We start from the raw sequence: 13,495 nt of genomic DNA on the forward strand, positions 1-13,495 counted from the left end.
TCACTGTTAAAATACACCTACCATTAAAATTATAGACTGATCATTTCTTTGTCAGTGGGCAAACGTACAAAATCAGCAGGGGATCAAATACTTTTTTCCCTCACTGTATGTATGTATATTTATATAATTTACACATTAGAATAGCATGACAATATCAAGTTTGAACAGCCTTCAGTACATTTAAGTAGCGTCATTCTTACAGAGGGGTGTCTGTGTGCGTGTGTGTGTGTGTGTGTGTGTGTGTGTGTTTACATATGTACCGAGTGCAGGCTGGAACGCTTATCTCAAGGGCTCAGATTCTGATGAGAACGAGCCGTTCTCTTGTCGCTTGTGTTTTTTTTTTTTTTTTTTAACTTAACACAATAATGTGATAAAGAATCCTAACCGAAACGATGTTGGAAACCAGTAACTATAAGGCTATGTTAGGCTGTATGAAGATATAAAAACATGATAACAATTTAATTAATGAATGATGGTTACGACAAAACACTTAGGAATTTGATAAATTTGACATATCCACTAGATCCACCTGCCATTGTGAATCTATGTCTGAAACATACACACGAGTTAATTCTAGCCGGTTTATGTAGGGTGTAAGCATCTTGCGCAGACAACCACTCGGCCACACTTATCTTATCTGCCTTAATACCCTGCTCTGACAGCCCTCTCCGGAATCCCTTCTGACCCCCCAAACTCCCTACTTTGGTGGGGTTGTAGTACAAATCCTTCATCCTAGGAGCTTGTCGAGACATTCTGTAAGAGCACACAAAAACAATGACCAAAGTATTTAGAAAATGGCTCTTTTATTCATTTTCAAACCCATTTTTAAGCAATTGAGAAAAGTATAACACATACAGCAATTTTTCCCATTATTTAAACAAAAAGATATCAACTGATTGGTTACTTGCTCTATATCCACTACTACACCGGCTTTTATTTTATAAGTACACACATAGATTACATACATGTATAAAACAATAATATGTGCTATTTTAAAAATAAACAACCGTTCATTAAACATGACTTGTAAAAGATTATATAAATGTTGATGAAATGGTCTAACATCGTTCCTTGCAACAGCGATCATAGCCGCCCAGTTTTCATAACCCTTAGTCTTTTTCACATCATCCATTAAATGCTCCAGGTTTGAAAGTTGAGCATCGTCAACAGTCAAATCTGTAGAGAAAAGGCGCTCGTCAGCCACTTTCTTTTCCAATACTTTGTACAATAGGGCCCTCAGATTTGTCGCGGTTTGTTGGCGACAAATCCGGTTACAGAAACAATCCAGAACATTCCCCATCTTCAGGTGCTTTCAGTTGCTTTCAGTTGATTTCCTTGAAGTAGAGATGGTTTCTGGTTCAAACAGACAGCTGTGTCTCATCTGGCTAGGATGATTCACTTCACACCCCAGGCAGACTTCTTTCAGGTCTCGATCGATGAGAGCATTCAGTATACACTCACCTAAAGGATTATTAGGAACACCACACTAATACTGTGTTTGACCCCATTTGCCTTCAGAACTGCCTTAATTCTATGTGGCATTGATTCAACAAGGTGCTGAAAGCATTCTTTACAAATGTTGGCCCATATTGATAGGATAGCATCTTGCAGTTGATGGAGATTTGTGGGATGCACATCCAGGGCACGAAGCTCCCGTTCCACCACATCCCAAAGATGCTCTATTGGGTTGAGATCTGGTGACTGTGGGGGCCAGTTTAGTACAGTGAACTCATTGTCATGTTCAAGAAACCAATTTGAAATGATTCGACCTTTGTGACATGGTGCATTATCCTGCTGGAAGTAGCCATCAGAGGATGGGTACATGGTGGTCATAAAGGCATGGACATGGTCAGAAACAATGCTCAGGTAGGCCGTGGCATTTAAACGATGCCCAATTGGCACTAAGGGGCCTAAAGTGTGCCAAGAAAACATCCCCCACACCATTACACCACCACCACCAGCCTGCACAGTGGTAACAAGGCATGATGGATCCATGTTCTCATTCTGTTTACGCCAAATTCTGACTCTACCATCTGAATGTCTCAACAGAAATCGAGACTCATCAGACCAGGCAACATTTTTCCAGTCTTCAACTGTCCAATTTTAGTGAGCTTGTGCAAATTGTAGCCTCTTTTTCCTATTTGTAGTGGAGATGAGTGGTACCCGGTGGGGTCTTCTGCTGTTGTAGCCCATCCGCCTCAAGGTTGTACGTGTTGTGGCTTCACAAATGCTTTGCTGCATACCTCGGTTGTAACGAGTGGTTATTTCAGTCAAAGTTGCTCTTCTATCAGCTTGAATCAGTCGGCCCATTCTCCTCTGACCTCTAGCATCAACAAGGCATTTTCGCCCACAGGACTGCCGCATACTGGATGTTTTTCCCTTTTCACACCATTCTTTGTAAACCCTAGAAATGGTTGTGCGTGAAAATCCCAGTAACTGAGCAGATTGTGAAATACTCAGACCGGCCCTTCTGGCACCAACAACCATGCCACGCTCAAAATTGTTTAAATCACCTTTCTTTCCCATTCAGACATTCAGTTTGGAGTTCAGGAGATTGTCTTGACCAGGACCACACCCCTAAATGCATTGAAGCAACTGCCATGTGATTGGTTGGATAGATAATTGCATTAATGAGAAATTGAACAGGTGTTCCTAATAATCCTTTAGGTGAGTGTATACACCAGGGCATTCTTAATAATTCTACTTACTTCAGCGCGGACCTCTGGTCTAAAACCGTCGCCTTCGTCACGCCCCCTGGCAGGTTTGATCATTGGTTCGCTCAGCGCTGGTTGAGGTGTTTCTAGAGTCATAGTACAGCTCTCCTGAGATGCCGCCACAAAAGCAGCTATGTTCGGGGTCTCTTGAGGCGGGGAGTCGGTGGTGTTAGTCGTTACTTCCATTGAACAGCGGGCTGTTTCGTCTTGAGGTAGTGGCGGGTAGCCGCGGTAAGAGCACTCTGGCTGGTATAAAATGTCCAGATTGTATGACCAAGGGAGGTCCTCGTTCGTAAGAGGGCTGTAGAGTCTCGTAACAGACATTCTCTTTTCATCTAAACCAAGAGCAAGGGGTGGCTACTTTTATACAATATTTTTAATACGTCATGTATTACATCACAGTTAGATGGGTGGGGGTGTGGGGGTAATGTCGACAAGGTCATCGTCGATGTCTTTGGCAGCATGCAACCAACCCCCGCCACATTTTTGCCCATCCTCGCAGTTGAAATAAAGCCTCTTGTAGAGTCAAACTCGACATATTTCCTCAAGACCTCAAAACCCTCATTAATTTCTTTTATGACCGTTTTCATTTTCGACCAATCCTGGGCGTAGAAATCAATTTCGATAACATATTCATTTTCATTATTAGGATCCATAAAAATAGGTTCAGCATCGTAAAAAAAGCTAATTTGTTTGGCATAGCGTGTTTTCCTAAACACGATACTGTTGTACCCTGTCATAGTTAGAGTCATTACAGCTCTACTATGATTCACAGATAGAGCGCTTTCCCAGTCGTGACTTTCAAACATCAGAGGCAGCGGAGCAGTTTCACGATCTCTATTCCACTGTTTCAACGCTTCTAATGCTTTATCCAATCCCCTTCCCTTGTCCAGTCCTTTACATGCATCCAATCCTCATAAGCGTACTCAATTCTGGTTACAAAAAACATAGACATCTCCTCACCAGCTCTTAACTCAAAAAGCTCCAGACTGGCATATCCCTTGTCCATTTTAAAACGGTATCCATGCCTTGTCTCATCATCCTCCAGAACCCAGATCGGTCGAGTCTCACATCATATCGTGAAGGAACCCTAGCCCGGGTTTTCCTCTCGGGTGTTTTCTCGTAGATACAGTCTGACATGCTGAAGACCCAGAATCACTTCACACGTGTAAAGAGAAAAATATCTATTTTACTAAAGAATCAGTCTGGCTTAAATACAAATCTTTTGGAGGGCTTGAAAAACAGTTGAAGACCCCCCCACCCCCTTGTACATTCCTCTGGTGCCCTGTTAACTCCGCCCCCAAATATTTAAATTATTCAAACCAAACTCTAACGTGATAGGCTATTTCTTCAGTGCCCTGTCAACTCCGCCCCCAAATATACTAATTCTTCACCGATCCAAGGTTACTAAAGATGTAGACAGCTCCTCCCCACCCCCACTAGCTCAAAAAGCTCCAGACCGACATAACCCTTGTCCATTTGAAAGAGGTAACCCCTTTGGCCCTGTTGAAGAGACAGCCTCGCGGATCTCGCTTAAGTAGAAGTATCTATGTTACTAAAGAATCGGGAGGGCTTTAATACAACTCTTCTGGAGCTTCACTAGCGTAGGGAAAAATATCTATGTTTTCTAAAGAATCTGAAGGGTATACATAGCGCTCTTTTGGAGCTTCACATGTATAGAGAAAAATAGCTATTTTACTAAAGAATCAGTCTGGCTTAAAGACAAATCTTTTGTAGGGTTTGAAAAACAGTTGAAGACCCCCACCACCCTGCACATTCCTTCGGAACCCATCAATATGGTAATTATTCTGTGATTATTCATGTGTGTACAAGCACCCCCCACCCCCTAGAAAGCCCCCCCCCCCCCCGAGTTCAACTCAAGTTCAAGGTCAAAAGGTCAAATCCCCCTTAACCCTCCTAGGAAGGACCCCCCCCAAGTTCAACTCAAGTTCAGGTCAAAGGTCAAATCCCCCACAGCCCCCGACTTCCGAAAAGTTCCCTATATTACTACTTCTGTCATTTAGCAGACGCTTTTATCCAGGGCAACTTACATTTGTACCCATTTATACAGCTGGGCATTTCACTGGAGCAATCTAAGTGAAGTACCTTGCTCAAGGGTACAACAGCACTGCCCCACCCAGCATTTGAACCCACACCCTTTGAATTATGAGTCAAGAGCCCTAACCACTACTCCACAGTGCTGTGGGACATTAGAGGTAGTACCAAGTCTTCTATAGCTCCTTCAGGAGGGAGACTACTGAGATGTACAATCTGAGATCAGTCCTTTCCTGCTGACTAGAAGTGAGTGAACAATGTCACGGTCACAACAGCAGGCAAATTGACAGTCCCATATGGCAAGAGAGACAAAAAATGAAATTGCTCTGATAATTAAAAAGATAGTCTCATGCAACACAATATTAGATAATCATATACAACATTACATCAGTTTTTCAAGAGCTACCTCTGGCCTTAACAGCTGTTACACAGCTGTCACTATATTTCAGCAGTGAGGGAATGAAATGATCGAGGGATTTCAGACGCTGACGTCAATTCCCTGCATCAGAGAGCACTCGGAAGCTGTCACAGCTGTTTTACACATTAATCTGTTTCTGAGATGGACACTAAGAGGACAGAAGGAAAATGTAATATAAAAAAACAAACAAAAAAACACACATAGCAAAGGTTAATATAATTCCATGCAGTGTGTGTATATGGTCTAAATAGATACACACCCACAAGGCCAGGCCAAAGGCATGAGAGTGTACTGCCATAAGCCCTGCACTATGGAGGAAGCAGTCTTTAGGTGGGCTGCTGGTGCCATCTCCATCTGCCAGTAGCCACTGCGGAGATCATGAGAGCGGAGAGCTTGTAATCCATGGAAAACCTCCAGGTGCCATCCAGCACCGCTGGGGCTGACCACAGGCTGTCAGATGGCTCGATCACCTCCGCAGCGGCCATCTCCTTACTCTTGGCCTCCACAGCTGACCTCTTTCTCCAAGCCATGCACCGGGTGGAAATGCAAATGGGATATGCAGTACCTGTGTGGATGTTGTGTTTGACCAGGCTGGTGCAAACAAAGTCACTTTCCATGCTGTCTCTGGAATGGCAATGGTCCCGTAGCATGGCAGGGAGATGGTGGAGCCAGTATCAACCAGGCCCCGACAGACTTGCCCTTCAATGGAGCAGGGGAGGTACAGGCTGCGGCCTTGACGGATCTGGCCCAGATCAATGGCTTCAACCAGCATGGCTGTTGGATCTGGGGGAGTTTTGTGGTGGGAAGGCTGTCCCCCTTCTAGGCCTTCCCACCAGAGTTTTCCGGTGATTTGGACTGAGGCCGTGGCAGTCGTGACACTGAGGCAACAGAAGTATAGGGCTCGTTTGGTTGTGGGCAGTACTCCACTATGGACTCCTTCTACATGGGCCCCCAACTTCAGGGCCTGATCAAGCGTGGTGGGCACCGCCAGTCTCACGTAGCGCTGAAGCTCTTCATGCGACAGTGCCCGGAAGAAGGCCTAGAGAGCTAGTTCCACCTGGGCTGCTGGCGGGAACCCTGAGTAGCGCGACCGGTACTGGGTGTCAGCTGCTAGAGGGCCCGATTTCTCCCCAGGCTTCCTCTTCAGTGCTGCCAGCTTCTCTATCTGGGTGCTGGCTAGATCCCCGGCACCAAACCATTACTACAGTGCTGTGACTATGGCACCAAAATCTTAATAATAATAATAATAATAATAATAATAATAATAATAATAATATTATTATTATTATTTTTATTTCTTGGCAGACGCCCTTATCCAGGGCGACTTACAACATAAGTGTCACTCTTCGAGCACATCCAGGAGTGCTTGTCAGGCCTTGCCATCCAAGGCTAGCTACCCGGCCATCTCCTCCACAGTCCACTGCCCTGCCCATGCTGCAAGCTGGAATTGGGCTTGGTAGGTTTCCCAGTCCACAGACCCATCGTAACGCTCCATGGCCTGGCCAGATGTTTTCCTCTGCTACAGTCATCCTAGCAGGTCCCAGCATTGTCGACCATCTTTGCTGAGGCTCCCGAGCAATTCTTCTGGACCTCCCCTCCAGAGGCGGAAGGTGCCATCCAGGGTCCCAGCACATCCAGGGTCTGTCTGACTTTCCACTGGGAGGCGTTGAAACTCGCTGGGTTGCCTGGCTCCAGCTCTCTGAGGGGTGTGCTGATCAGCGTGTCGCCTGAAATCCTCCTCTTCTTGATTGCTTGCCTCAAGGGGTTTCTCAGGCTCCACGAGTAGCCTGCACCCTGCCTCCTGTGGGCAGGTTGGCGCTGTTTCCAATACTGCTGGAAGCTAAGCAAGGCAGTCTCCTCCTCAAGCTCTTCCAGCCTAGCATCCAATATACTCTTCAGCTTTGTTCAGCTTCATTCGGTGAGTGTTCCTGCATGCTTCCTGGTTCCGAAACCAATGTACTTGCACTTTATTTGCCACTGCCACTTTACACAAGCATTTAAAAAGTGTGTGCAAACTAACTTTAAAAAGTTGCTGCAAACTCAAAATAGTTGCAGCAAGCTAAAATGAATTCTATACCGGAAATTACCATTAAAGTAGGCGGGCTTTGACGGTAAGGAGAAAAAAATGATTGGATCTCTGCTGAGGAACCAGTATTCAATTGTGCAGACCAGGAAACGTCCTTCAGCAGCTCAAGTTACTGTCATTCCTTTGTCTTTCTGTTGTTTTTGTAGATATTAAAAATACATCTAAACACAAGACAGGCTGGAGTATTTTATATGTGGTTTTAATTACAACATAAGGTGGTAAATATGAATTATAAAGAATGACATGTTTTGACTGGTAAGACGCCTACACGTATCGATTGGAGTCTAATAATAATAATAATAGGCCTAATAATATGATTCAACGTTGGATCAACTTGGAATAATCTACATTGATTCAACGTTAGATAGGCAACGTTGAAATTTAATTGACAATTGGTTGTATTTGCAAATGGAATAGACGTTGAATCATCACCATTGATTCACCGTTGAAAATTCAACATCGATTCCATTTGAAAATCCAATCAATTTTCAATGTATATTCAATGTTGAAAAATGTTTCTAATTTTTTTTTTTTTCTTTTTTAAAATAGTTTCTAATTTAATCTAATGTATACAACATTGAAATTGAGTTGCAAATTGGTTGGATTTGCAAACGGAATCAGTGTTGAATTGTCAACATTCCTTCAACATCAATTTAATCAGCAAATGCAAACAACCACAGAAAGAGAGAGAGAGATGATAGATAGAGTTAATCTGGGGGGAGAAGAAAACAACTAAAATACACTTTCTTGGTGTTAACTATACAAAAACAGTAGAGGAAAAAACACTGTACAGCTTCAGGATGAACCTAGAATGAAAACTCCAAGCATAATTTCTTTGGCTGAAATTACTTGTGTTAGAAGAAAGACAGTACCCTGCACATATTGTGTAGAAAATAAAACAAAGCGTGTCATAGTACTATTAACACATTTCTACACATTACTTCTAAGAGTGTATATTAAGCCACCTGAAAAAGATTTTAAAAATGCTATAAATCTTTTTTAAATTATTTTTTAAAGTATCACGGACGTGTCAGGGGCGGGGCATGACGGCAGTTTATCACTTAATTGATTAATTATTATATTATCATTATCACTTAACTAATTATAACGTGTGCACTTTATTTTCATGATTTTGGTTGTTTTCACTTATGAAGTGTGTTGTTTTCTTCTTTATATTGTTTGAAGCACTTTTCTTCTGTTATTGGTTTATTTGGTTTTATTGATTGTTTGTTTTTGCCGAGCACACGCCACCCGCCGCATTCTCACCTGGACTTACCTGCGCTTCTCTTAATCACCATCACCTGCACCCCTGTCTATTTAAGCTGAGAGACTGAGTCATTGAGGAGGCCAGACGGGGAGAACAGACAAGGGAAACAGACCGGTGAAAGGGGTATAGGAGCTGAACACCCGGGGTTTCGAATGAAGGAGGAAGAGCCAGTGCTGGAGAGGTGAAAGAGGGAGACCTTTGGAGCTGGATCGTTCGTTTCCTTTATCGGATTACAAATAATAACACAGCTCCTGCAACCCGGAGACGGTGACAAGACCCACGGAAGACTTGGCAGCGGAGCATGACGGCATGGGCTTCAGGCAGCTAAGTCTATGGGTTTGGTGTCTGTGGTCACGTAGCGAGGGTGCAGTAGCGGTTATTTACTAAAAGAACTTGAGACTTTCGACCGGCAATTAAGAGACCTAGACAGTCATATTTTTGAGAATGACTTTTATTAGATTAACCATATTAATCTTCTCTTTTGCGGATTATTCTGTGCGGAACTGCCTGTGGAGAGAGAGTACAAGACATTTTAGTAGTATGGCAAGATATTGACATCTGCATGACTGCCAATGTGACAGGTTGATTCAGGAGTTCTAACACTCTTCTCACCTTAATTTCCTTTGTTTCCAGTTTTTGGTGCTTGTTTGGCCAACGAAGCGCCAGCTGGGTTCCTGGGGGTGGAAAGACGTATGGAAGAACTGTGTACTTACCCGGGAAGGCTGAGTGATGCCTGTGTCTGTGGGAGTAAAGAGAGACAGAAAGAGGTAACATTAGTATTTTTTTAGGATATTGCAATTGAGTCATTTTATAGCATTAGTATTTTAGTCTGTTTTAGTAGTTTTTCTGTTTTTTCTTTTTGTTCTTTTGTTGTATTATTTGGGGGGGCGGTTTCTTTCCTTATTTTAGCGCTGGGGATTAAAGGCGGTTTTAGCTAGGTTATTTGAAATTCTAATTCTACTCTTTTGTAAAACTCCAGGACAGCCTTCATGCCCTGACTGGATCTGTAATAATAAATGTTGTTGTTCTTCCTGTTCGTGTGGAGTTTCTCGGGATTCTGTCCAGCCTGCTCGGGGAGAAAAGTGTGGGTGACATGAGCTCCTCCCTCGTTAACACTAGAAGTGCCATGTAAGAGAATTTTGAATGCTTGGTTTTTCAGTCAATCTAAATAAATAGTTGAACTGAAAACTCATTGGTCAATTGGTTTCTCTTTTAAGATTATTAGGGAAGATGCGGTCAAGTCACAGATGTGCAATAATCATTTATTTTGACAAAAATAGGAAACTAATATCATTCAATTATATTACTGAAAATAAGTAATATTAAGCTTCTGCTGGATTACAGAAAGAAACAGATAATACCCATTTTCTTCTTTCTCCTCACGGTACAGCTTATAGGCCAGTCTGGTCATGTAGGCAGTGGTGACGCGTCTCTCTCTCCCTCCAGCCCTCTCTTGTTGTGTCTCGTTGCAGGATGAAGAAGTTAAGAGAACTAAGATTCTCTTTGTTTTCCTTTTTAAAAGGTTTCCTTCCAACCAATAGCATTTTGCCACCACCATGACTTGGGTGCCTTATGCTAAAGTAATTTAGAAGTGGGGGTCATTTCGAATTTGGCTAGGAGCCAATAAGAGGACAGGTACCCTTTTGGTCTTCTGGACATACAGATAAGGTTACCAGGGCTGCCAGAGGCTACCAGATAAAAGGGAGGAAGTCAGTTTCCTCTACCAAACCAGATGGTATTGAATTTCCCATAGAAAAATATATTCTTCCAAATAATATCTTACAGCCGACATTTCAAACTACCTTCAAGCGCCATAGCCGGTCATTGTAACCGATAGCTGTTTAACAGCTGTGATATGACAATCAAAGGCAAACCATCGTATAAAACTCTGAAGTTTTATTCATGAACATCAAATCCAAAACTTACATAGCACAAATGCAGTATTTAAATTGAAATATGATCATAAAACATTAATATTATTCCTATAAATAACAACGCACTTTTTTCTAAACCTGCAAACTGCAGTCAAAACATGAATAACTATATAGCCTACAATAAGAAAAAAGCTCAAAAACAATATACAATAAGATGATGAAACAATTGCAAATGTAAATATTGGAATAATGCTCAATAGCAATATTTTATAGTTCAAAAATAACTTGCGTTTATACTAAACATAATTGTACACTGAAGTAAACATTTTCAACACAGTGTAAACTTTGTTTTCAACATACACTGCTTTTATTCACTGTAGCTTTGTATTTAAATAAACAATTTACTATATATTTAGCCTGCATACCTGACAGCTTGTACAGTCCACACAGGACACGTTTCTCCACTTTCCCTGCATGAGCTTGAACCTCACGCTGCATTTTGACAGCTTCTCCAGATCAACTCTTTTTCTCCACAAATATATAGCATCGCAATAAATGCTCCTTTGCCGATAATGTCCATGAATCATTATTTTGGTGGATGCACTATTGCACTCTGTACTGTGCAGTAGCAATCGCGTATTGATCAGTGGAGTAAAAGCACTTGGTGCCATTTGGACCTGGCGTTTCACACGCAATGTGTTCACAATACTGGAACAAACCCATGAATGATCTGTCATTGCCAGTATCACTGATGCCCCTGAATCAGTCATGTTCATATACACGGCATGTCCAAAACGAGCTCTCTTCAATCTCCGTTTCCAATCCATGTTTATTTGCGGGAATCAATGTATCAGCTCAATTTAATTACAGCTGTAAGAAAACACCTGTAATGCTGTACAATGCGTATGTTTTTCAAACACATGAAAGACTGTAGACAGGTAAAGATCGCCACTGGAGCGCCAGACTGACTGTATTGTAAAGCGAAGGCAGAATTATGTGAAATATGTCATTATTATTATGTCAGAATAACCCGATTTTGGCTATTCTAGGTAAATGTGTTTATAACTTATTTATTTTCGTGTTTATGCAGCTAAAACACTGTAGGCATGTTTAATACATGTATTTAGGAAAAATCATGAACGGGTATGCGCAGCGTATTTAGTAATTCAAATTTTAATAACCAAATCGGTCAAATTGACCGGCTCGGCGCTTCTAGTGTTAACCAAAGGAGGTGGAGTGGTCTTGCATAGTTGCCCCCTAACTACCCACTAGGCGGTGACACGTGTAATGGTTAGAGAGCACTTTAATACACACCCACAATCCAATATGTTTTATACAGGTCTCCAGTTGAATTAAAGTTGAAGTAAAAAAAAAAACAACAAAAAAACGATGCACCTACATTTTTCAAAATTCACATATCGTCAGCGGTCACAGATAAAATATTTTAACTGTAGTTACTATTTTGACAATACATTTGATTAATGCACACATAATACAATTTTGTTATCCTGCACTGAAATATTTTGCTGGTAAAATATTTGAGTTAAACTAGCAGTTAATGACTTATTTTAATTAACGAACACTCGGAAATATTTTTCCTTTAGAGGAATGTGCTTAAATTGTAATTGTATACCATCATCAATTTATACAGTATATAGCAGTTAAATATTCAAGCAGCAAAGACCCTTTCAATAGCCTACACTATATATATATATATATATATATATATATATATATATATATATATATATATAATGTATATATACACTCACCTAAAGGATTATTAGGAACACCTGTTCAATTTCTCATTTATGCAATTATCTAACCAACCAATCACATGGCAGTTGCTTCAATGCATTTAGGGGTGTGGTCCTGGTCAAGACAATCTCCTGAACTCCAAACTGAATGTCTGAATGGGAAAGAAAGGTGATTTAAGCAATTTTGAGCGTGGCATGGTTGTTGGTGCCAGACGGGCCGGTCTGAGTATTTCACAATCTGCTCAGTTACTGGGATTTTCACGCACAACCATTTCTAGGGTTTACAAAGAATGGTGTGAAAGGGGAAAAACATCCAGTATGCGGCAGTCCTGTGGGCGAAAATGCCTTGTTGATGCTAGAGGTCAGAGGAGAATGGGCCGACTGATTCAAGCTGATAGAAGAGCAACTTTGACTGAAATAACCACTCGTTACAACCGAGGTATGCAGCAAAGCATTTGTGAAGCCACAACACGTACAACCTTGAGGCGGATGGGCTACAACAGCAGAAGACCCCACCGGGTACCACTCATCTCCACTACAAATAGGAAAAAGAGGCTACAATTTGCACAAGCTCACCAAAATTGGACAGTTGAAGACTGGAAAAATGTTGCCTGGTCTGATGAGTCTCGATTTCTGTTGAGACATTCAGATGGTAGAGTCAGAATTTGGAGTAAACAGAATGAGAACATGGATCCATCATGCCTTGATACCACTGTGCAGGCTGGTGGTGGTGGTGTAATGGTGTGGGGGATGTTTTCTTGGCACACTTTAGGCCCCTTAGTGCCAATTGGGCATCGTTTAAATGCCACGGCCTACCTGAGCATTGTTTCTGACCATGTCCATCCCTTTATGACCACCATGTACCCATCCTCTGATGGCTACTTCCAGCAGGATAATGCACCATGTCACAAAGGTCGAATCATTTCAAATTGGTTTCTTGAACATGACAATGAGTTCACTGTACTAAACTGGATATGATAGTGTATGATAGTGTTTTCACAACATTGTTGAAATTAACATGAGACGCCAAGTCCTTTATAACTACAGCTGAAAAGGAAAAAAATGATTGCTTTGTACCTTTCACTAAATTGTCCATGGATACCAAACAACTTTTTGCCATCATGACTAAGGACATTTACACAAGAGACTATTTTCTGGGTGTGTTTCCATCTGATAAGCTCCCCAAATGATCACGAGTCCCAAATAGGAGGCCAGTCTGTCTCATCATCAACACCCACCCCCACGACCGACCCGGGGAGTACTGGCTCGCTATCTATCTAGGAAGAGATGGGAAGGCTGAATTATTTGATTCTTATGGATTCCC

The sequence above is a fragment of the Amia ocellicauda genome, chromosome 3 (genome assembly GCF_036373705.1).
Source record: "Amia ocellicauda isolate fAmiCal2 chromosome 3, fAmiCal2.hap1, whole genome shotgun sequence".
Lineage (NCBI taxonomy): Eukaryota > Metazoa > Chordata > Actinopteri > Amiiformes > Amiidae > Amia > Amia ocellicauda.